Below are 9,829 nucleotides of genomic sequence, written 5' to 3'. Positions count from 1 at the left end.
ATATATATATATATATATACACGATAATGTTAATATTATATAGTTAATATAATGGCATTTAGGAATGTAATTGCTGCGTTTGATTCCACTTCTTCTCTGTAAAGAGCAATATTTCATTCGCATTGAGAAGTATGTCGTTATCAAGTGCCTGAAGGTTCTAATAGAAAGATCCCGTTATAATTCAAGCACGTATATTAGACCTGAATCCATATGTAAGCGATAGTGATGTAGCGCCATTCTCTAATTTTACGGCGGAATGTTTGCTACAATTAATGATTATTTTCATCTAAAGCATTTCTTTATGTATGATAACAAACTATACAATATGTTTCGACGATATATATTGAAATGTTTAGAATACCTTGATATAAAACAATGTATGTAGAATACATTGGTATAGAATGCCTCATTATTATGATGACGTACCGTAATTCGATTGCTAAAGTGTGACACTTTCGAAATACTTATGAGATGTTCATAAATGTTTTAAATTTTTCTATTATCAAAGAGTTAAAAATTTTATTGAAGCAAACGATTAATATATAGAATGTCACTGACAAATTGAATGTGTTATTTGTTAATTCAACTGTCAATTTCAATATTGAAACAATATTGAAACAATATTTTGTACGGAATTACTTTCTTTATCAGATTGTAACTGTTGTTTAAATAAAAGTTATTATGTTAATATATATAAAATTGGCATAAATTTACATTTTACAAAGACGTCTTGGCCTCGTACAGATTCCACAAATGTATTTATGAAATGCAAAATGTGAAATCTCCAGAAATTTTACATTTATTTACAAAACTTCTTATATATTTATTTATTTTTTTTTTTATGTAAAACGATCTATTTCGCGATTATTTTGCGATTTTTAAACGATCTACGCATGATTTCGTTCTTATTTTATTTTACTTGCGTTATCCATTGTGCTTTATATCATATTAAATCAAAGGCTGTACAAAAATTATGGCTATGTTTCTGGAAAATGTTTCAGTTTAATAGAGGGTTCCTCAGTGTCGCGTTTTCATTTAATTACATCACTATGCCATTAAAGGACACATTTTGCATTCTTTACAAACCCGTTTTACTTTGTGAAGATTCGACGGTCATCCGCACAGAGCCAAAAAAGTATACTTGAAGGAAAGTTCGCCTCGGGGAACACATATTAGCCAGATTTCTTTTGGACGAGCACACGCATCTTGCATTATATGTTATTAAATTAATGTTGAACACGGAATATTTATTTATAAAGTATTCTGCATTTAATGCATATTTATGAATGCTAATGAATATTTAATATATATTGTATTTTATTAAAATTTAATATTAATTCTTCATAAAATGTATATATTTTTTTATTTTTATTATTATTAACTTATTAATAAATTAGCATAAAATAAAAAACTAATTATGACACAATCTAATTATCAATTAAAGGCAATAACATAAGTTTATTCTTAATTTATTATTTCCTAACTTATTAACTGCAAATAATCGGATCAATTGCTCGTTCAATGAATAAATGCCGTTCTAACAAATTCGCTAGTTTCTAACGGTACCGCCTTTTACTATGCCTTGTAGTTTACCGTTCGAAATTAATCAATCATAGAAATCCTCGCTCTGAAAGTGATACGTGTTCATTTTCTTCTTTGTGAATCCGATTCCAGATGACCTTTTTTTTCTTGTCCATCTTTGATTTTCTTTGGTTTTCTCATGCACGATAAAAAGAGCAATTTGATAACAACGCTGATGCTCCTTTACAACCGATACAACGATATAGCGATCCCATCAGTACCCAGTAACCCAGCTTTCAGTATATATATATCTCACCTGCTGACTCTGATCCGTTCTTCCGGCGGCCCACTAAACGGCTAAGAGATCACGTGAAACAGATTTCGTTTTATTTCTTTTTCTTTATTATTATTTCGATAAGGCTCGTGCAAGATATGTCAGCCGTTAAAAACAGCATATTAAATTATCAGAATATTCAGAATGCGACACCTCAATTTTTACTCTTTTATTCCAATCATTCGCATGCGAATGTATCATACAAATTAGTGTCAGATAAATGTCACATGTCTGTAATTGTCACGTATCAGATATTATCTGATACGAGAAAATGATGACTTATTGACAGTTCTGTTTCATTCATGAACAATGAGAAATGCGAGAAAAGCTTACCAATTGAAATGTCACTTCATGAGTAAATATAAGTAAGGATACTTATATTTACTCATTAATAATTTACTCATTAATCAATATATCTTATGAGAGGTTGTTTCCGACGATTATCACATATTTAATTGAATTGAATTAATTTAATAACTTAATTAAATGCTTGCTTTCGTAATCTCTTCATAAAAGTGCGTAATTGTCTTTCGTATGATTCTTCGCAGAAAGGAAATGCATAACGACTTTGCAAAGGAAATAAAAATCCCAAAGATCATTAAATTTCTAATGACTGTATATCGAATGTGACGATATTAGTTTGTTTTTCTCTATGCACATTCCAAGATCTCCTGTAACAAAATTCTTATGCAATCTTTATTGATCGAGATTTTTGCATAAAAATTTTATGAAGAACTTGTTTATTTTCTAACAATCCGGAAGAAACTTCTTCTCCAATTCGTCCGAATCGATTATCGGCGACAGAATAACGGACGTCTTTATGGACTTTTTATACGAGATAGTTTTTACTAGCAGTGTCGGTGAAATCTGTGAATTTGTAGATAAGTGGTACCGGTCCATTTAAGCGTAAATGGTAAATCATGACTAGGTGAAAGGTAAACAGGCGCCGATAGAGACACATTGGTGCATGGACCAAACGATTTGGATTTTGGAACCGTGCTACACAGTCAGCGAGCGGTCCATTGACCCGTTTCAATTCATCGGATTATCATTGACATAGGTTTTGTGCCTTCCACATCGCTTTCTCCTTGATCGCCGTTTTTCTTTTCGCGCCACATTTGCTACATAGAGAAAAATTCTCTTTTCGTCGCATTTACGAAGAAATATTAGATTTTATATAAGAATATAATAATCAGAACAGATTCTCTATATTTAAAATAATAATAATAAGTAAATCTCAAGGCTAACGAAAGTCAACGCGGAAAGGGTTGTGCGTAGTTATTGATTAGTTATTGATTAGAATTACTTCTTCATAAAACTGATGTCTTCCTTATTTCGTAATATTAAATGTTTCAACTCACTTTAGAGTCATTCTCAGCAATATTACAATTAAAATTTGTTAAAATTCTGTCAAAAATAAAACGTTAAGTGACAAATGTCTGTCCAGAAGTGAGTCACTCTCCCAGAATGAGATTTCTATAGCTCTGTATAGTTCCATGTGTCAGACATATACTTAACGTTTTTAACAGAATTTTGACGAATTTTAATTCTAATATTGCTGAGAATGACTCCAAAGTGAGTTGAAACGTTCAAGATTTCGAAATAAAAAAGACATCAGTTTTATGAAAATTTTAATAATCAATAATAGAATTGGGTAATAATTAGTTAAAACATTAAAAGTTAAAAAAAAGTTAAAAAGTTAATAACTTTTAACTTAACTTAGTTAATTTTAAATGCATTAAATTTTAATTTAATTAAGTTTTAAACGTTAACTTTTTAACTTTTTGTTTTAAGTTAAAAAACTTTTTTATCTCTTTTTTAAATATCTTAGAAAAATAATAAGATATAATAAGATTAAAAGCGTACATTCGTAATCTATTCATATTTTAAGACCATCTTAAGTAATTTCTTAAGATGCTAATACAGCTCTCTAATTTATGCGGTTATGTCTTAAATCATAAGAAATTGACCAATTACAGTCAAATATTCTTCTCGCATTCGATTGTAGTTGGTCAATTTCTTAAGGCTTATCAAAAAGTAATCACTGATCTTGTATCTTCTCTATGTGCTGACTGTTTTTTTAAAGTTATATAACTTATATAGTTATATCGTTATGTGTTATATACTTATATCACGTATGAATACAAAAATTAAAAATTTAATTTACTTAATAATCTATATCGTAGTTATTTAATCTTATTTTAAGAAAAATTAGGACATTATGATTTAAAAAATAATTTTTTTCAAAATTAACTTTTTTTTTAACTTAAGTAAATTAATTTAATATTGACTTAACTTACGTTAAGTTAATTTTTTATTTCTTCAACTTTTAACTTTATTAATTTTGTAAAGCCATTAACTTTAATTTTATTCAGTTAAAAAAAAATATTATCTTACTCAACTCTAATCAATAGTGCGCAACCTATTCCACGCTGGCTCTCGTTAGTCTTGAAATTTATTGATTATTATTATTTTATATAAGCTTATATTTTATATATATAAGTCGTCTTTATATTCTAGAACAATTAATAAAATAAGAAACGCGTCTTTTATGCGTTTTAAAAAACAATATTAAAGGGCAATAGTTTTCTCCGAGAATCGAATTTATTGATCAAGCTTTATTTAAATTCTTTTTATTTATGCTTCTATCGTTTTCTACATTTAATATGCGTCGATTTCTCGTATCGTTTGAAGATTATTACTATCCTGAGGTAATATTTTCTACGATTAACGAGAGGGAATCTCGATATTTCTCGCATTTCTTCGTCCTCTCCGCAACGCTCCAGCGCCCACTTTTCTGACACGAGACTCTTGGGCTGCAAAAATTGTTGTATGAGAAGGTCTCGTGACGAACGTGAGGAGATGCCTGTACTCCGACTCTCGCCTGGAAAACGAGGCTACAACAGTAATGTGTAGCCGATGGACCTATATGACGACATACTGCCATTAGTCTGAGAGATGAATCGTTTCGACACATTTTTATCCGAAAAATTCTTCCGAGATGTTATCTCGTTTACAATTAGCTTACTTAGCCATCATACGAGTGATGTTATCGACTATATCGCGTGTAATGATCGATGATTGATTATATTGTATGTTAATAGCATAATCATAAAATAGTTTTGACAAGAGATTTCTTTTTTAATAGGATTATTATAGACACTTTGATTATTAAATTGCTTATTTTGACAAGACGAATCAAAATACGAGACGATAAAACAATACCGATTGAATTATCTCCACTGTTGTGTGTTAAAATTATTTTTATTGAATGGTAACTTTTGTTAAAAACTGAACTGCGTTGAAATATAATTATCATTTTTTTTGCGTCACGTTATTTACAATCGTAAATTACAATTGTAATTTACATTTTGATAAAGATAAATATATATATATACACAAACAGAATTGTATGAATTTTATTTTAAATATGCAACAAGTTAACTTTATAATTATAATATAATACATTAAATTGATTAAGCAGATCTAATTAAAAGTATATTTGATACCAATCTTTGAAAACTAATAAGAGGTCGCGGATGGGTCAAAGAAATAAAAATTGAAATGTTCAATAATCATTTTTATAGTGTGTAGTCATTCTTACATGTCATATTCATCTTATTTTAAGAAACTTAATCAACACACGAACTGCTTAAGGATTCGAATTCATCAAATTGCAAGCGGAAGTAGAAATCTACAAAAGGCCTACAGGCTGTTGTCTCCATTCGTAGATCTCATCGCGAGATTGATAGAAAAGGGGGGGAGAGCAGACTGGTAGCGATCAGAGGGTGGGATCCTGAGGATCCTACCTCACGCATTTCTCCTTGACCGATCTCGGCTGATCTATCCCCACGATCGATTCCCACCACGATCCATGGTTTTGGCCTCGTTTGCGTTTACATCGCTTATGCTCGCAGAAGATACCACCTCCGACGTTCTGATCGTCCACCACCAAAACCACGGATGGCAGAGGATACCAAGACACCAAAGTTATAAAGCGGACCGGCTAAGCTGGTGCGCGGCGCTGCCACTTTGTCGAGCGACCACGACGTGCCACGGTTTGTCTCCCGCTTTCGTGAAAGAAGAGGAGAGGTATTTTTTTCCCCGGTGGACGGACACCTCTCCCCGCGGTGTCATCCTCTGAGGCGTACGGTCGTCGGGCCATGTCATTTTGACGTGGAGTCGTGGGTGCGGTTGTAATACTCCTGACACAATTCTGGTACCACCACTAGTTGCACACACGAAGAGAACAAGGATCCGAATTTACTAAGGTACTATTGAAAAAACTTTTTAAAAAAATCGCGCCAGATAAGAAGATCCTTTTCGTCCCTTGAGAACAAGATTTCTCCAAGTCGCGCAGGATTACTTTACGTATAAGCTACTTTGTGATAGGAAACTTGATCAACCAGTTATTCTCTGATTGGGCTTAATTAACACATTGCAAACTGTAGGTGTACAAACGTAAATGAGTGATTACTGGAACAATTTTTTTTTTGCAAAGCTGTGATGCAAGGTAATATTGAAGCGATTATTTTTTTAAAAAACACTTCAGGATATATCAAGTATATAATCTCTATAAAAAATGATTGGAAATTTATACTTTCCGTACAAAAATTAATAATATATAAATGTGAAACAATTCAATGAAGTTCAATACGTATATTTTATAATTTGAAAAATTTTTTATTTTATCTCAATTATTTTTAAAATAATATGATCTACTTCTTATTAAAATAATTTCTAATCTAGGTTTTAAATCACCGCTTAAAATTTTTTATATTCAAATAAATAAATAAACTATATAAAAAAATTAATAATTTTTTCATAATTTTTTATTCTGTTAAAAAAATACGTATAACACGTTCTTAATGCAATTATTTGCTGTAGAATCTTTTATCATTACATCATATGTATGATAATGAAAATAGTAATTTGCTTAAATTTTTATTCTTTTGTTAAAAACTGATAATGTCGCAATATCATATTTGCAAACTTAGCTGTTGTGCAATCCTTATTAATTCTTCAAAATCTTAGGTAAGCATTTAACAATTTTGCAACATAAAACATTTTAATTTTATATTTCAAGTGCTACGTTGTTACTTACGCAATGTTTTACGATAAATAATTGAAAAAAATTTAATAAAATTGAAAATTATATTATCAAGATAGATTAAAATATTAAATTCAGTGTTAAAAAAGGAATATTTTTATATTATTCTTGCAACGTGCAAAAAAATATGAATTTTGAAAATATTTAAAATATCAAAATTAAAGGAGACATTTTGTTTGAATATATATATATATTAATTATTAAATGAAACGTTAATAAACTTTATAAATGACTGATATATAAATCATTATTCAAGTATTTCAAAGCGTAACAAGTAAATTAAAATAAAAGTATGTCGACATGAATAATTATATTCCATAAATGATTAGTTGAACAATATCGAATCAATGCTGATTTAATTTTTCAATTCGATCGATCATTTCTCTGATCGATCCGTTTATAATTGATATAAATATATGTATACTAATAGCATGATAATTGAATGATATAAAAAAATTAAATGTTCCATGCGAGACATTTGTTTTAACATTTATAATATTTTTGTCAATCTTAAAAATAAATTTCTCATTAATAACTAATTTTAATATGATTTATTTATGACAATTATCATAAATATGGGTGCTTCTCTCTCTCTCTCTTGCTCTTTCTTATTTTCTCTCTAAAAAGATTTTAGAAATAAGTTTTTATTAATAAGTTTATTACAGATTTATCGAATCATTTATACGGATTTGTACTTGGATTTGTACTTATAGTGTTCATTAGCTTTCGCTAGCTTCGTATTGCTGTCGTCTGTTTCATAAAGATACATCTATCAAGCAAGACGCACTTGAATGAAGATCAAAGTATATATACCTACTTTAACGAAAAATTCAAAGATTTCTCTCTCTTATTTCTGCCTATTTATGCTTCTCCTTTCGAAAGTTTTCACATTGTCACGTATCATACAGTACTTAATGACCGTATGATAATTATATTGTGATAAAGATTCAAGCAATAACGTTAAATAATTTTTTATTATTAATATTTGTGCAATGCAGATTACTTGTATAATTAATAGGTCATTTTCATTAGTTACTAATAGGTCATTATCATTAGTATTCATTGTGTCATTAATATTCCCTGATTTGGTTCGCGTGTAAAAGGAGAAACGCTGCGTCATGAGTTATTGGGAATTTAAATACTTAGACTTTAATCAAGAATGTACGATTTTCCCGTTATTTGTTAAAGAGCTTTCACATCCTCTCTCGATTTATCATCCACATAAAAGAGGAAAGGTCTCAGGTCAGAATATTTTATTATTTTTCTTTGCATAAGCAGTAATTTAAATTTTTAAATACTCTAGTTCTGTCGAGAATGTAATCTTCCTCGGTAATGATTAATATATTAAAGATTTGATACTTGTCACAATACCTAGAAAAATTTGATCCATCTGTTATCTTTTCAATCTTTAATGTACATACATTACAATACGTACAATGCATTTGCTGACACATCGCTTTGATAGAAAAGTGATATACTTGAAAATTAGTAAACTTCCAGGAAAGCATTTTTTTAATTCTGAATTGAAACAATGTTTCAGGAGAGAGAGAGAGAGAGAGAGAGAGAGAGAGAGAGAGTTTTTTAAGGAAAAATGACATATTTCAAATAGAAGACGTTCGTCTATAATTACCGATAATACCGATAATATTCCTTCGCGATATCTAATTCAAAAAAATGTCTTTTTTTCTAAAAACAATCATTACTCTCTATATTATAAATTGAAAGAGTTGCAAATGTATATAATTTTCTAACAAAAATATACACTTTTAGAGTTGATTTCTTATCATTATCAAAAATAATTTTTAAATTATGTCGTTCTTTTTATCAAATAAGCGATAAGCGATATAATATCGATGGTACGTTGTATTGAAGTAACAATTAATTGCGCGCCGTACTTTCACAATCTTCAAAAATAAACAAAAAAATTTCTCGGCTTTTATCTAAAGAAAAGGTTGTTTAATAATTTCTTGCAGCTCTCTTTCTCCGAAAAAAAAAATCTGTTTGAAATATATCTCATTTTTTTAGACGAAGATTCATCTTTACGAAAACAATTTTTCATCAGTCTTTCTGCAAAACAATTATTTTGATTTCCGTTGCAAAACGGAGGCTCGAGAGAAGATTAACTTCTAATTATAGAATTTAACTTATTCCTTCCTTAAACACACGTAGCTTCAAAATCTCAACAATTACGCCATGAGTTCAATGCGAAGTCGCTCACTCAAGGAAAGTAACTTTCCTTCAAAGGATATGTTAGTTGATGGATTGTCGACTTGACAACAAGCTGCTTAGAAAAAGAAAGAAAAAAATCCATAAAGAAAACAAGTGTTCTCGTTGGAAGTTGGAACACGTTTATGACGACTTCGGGAGATAGCAGTAATAGTTTCTTCAGAACGTGAAAGTTATGTTCCGCGATACATACGGCGAGTAAACGACCGGATGATGTGCATTGAGGAAATAACTATTAAAAACTAATTGCGAGCTGATGCACGTACAGCATGTTTCGTTTACTGATCGCTGCGCTGTGTCGATTTCTCGAATATCTTAATATCACGTATAAACGTGATTTATTTGTTCTGAACGTATGTATATTTTTTTATTTAAATATATTTTAAAAATATATCTTTTCGGAAAAAGCATCCGATTGAAAAATAATTAAAATAGTAAAGCTCTCTAAAATAGTAAGTGTTTATATCTCGTTCAAGTAAACTATATATCGGAATATGTTGTATCATGCCAATTATTTCTAACAATGTGGTAGTTTCCGCATATTTGTCAGATTCGCTACGTTAGTAAAAAAAAATATGTCAGCGATAAAATTTGCATCGTAATACAAAAATTTTGCGCTATAAATGCCTTGTTAAATT

The 9,829-nt window shown here is 29.6% G+C and overlaps 1 protein-coding gene across 2 annotated transcripts in view; it reads left to right on the top strand.

Moving 5' to 3' along the window:
• The window catches only part of LOC108684245 (elongation of very long chain fatty acids protein 4-like), a 25,531-nt gene that overhangs the window by 8,477 nt on the left and 7,225 nt on the right, over positions 1–9,829 (top strand). The window contains exon 1 of one of the 2 annotated variants that reach the window (XM_018188468.1): positions 5,888–6,126. The exons of the other annotated variant lie outside the window; for it this stretch is intronic. The gene's annotated coding sequence lies outside the window, so the exon portion shown is untranslated. Of the gene's footprint in view, positions 1–5,887; positions 6,127–9,829 lie in introns of those variants that run through there. 2 annotated transcript variants of the gene reach the window in all.

Source organism: Atta colombica, unplaced genomic scaffold (assembly GCF_001594045.1).
Source record: "Atta colombica isolate Treedump-2 unplaced genomic scaffold, Acol1.0 scaffold13, whole genome shotgun sequence".
Classification (NCBI taxonomy): Eukaryota; Metazoa; Arthropoda; class Insecta; order Hymenoptera; family Formicidae; genus Atta; species Atta colombica.
This window is presented reverse-complemented; position numbering and strand designations above follow the sequence as displayed.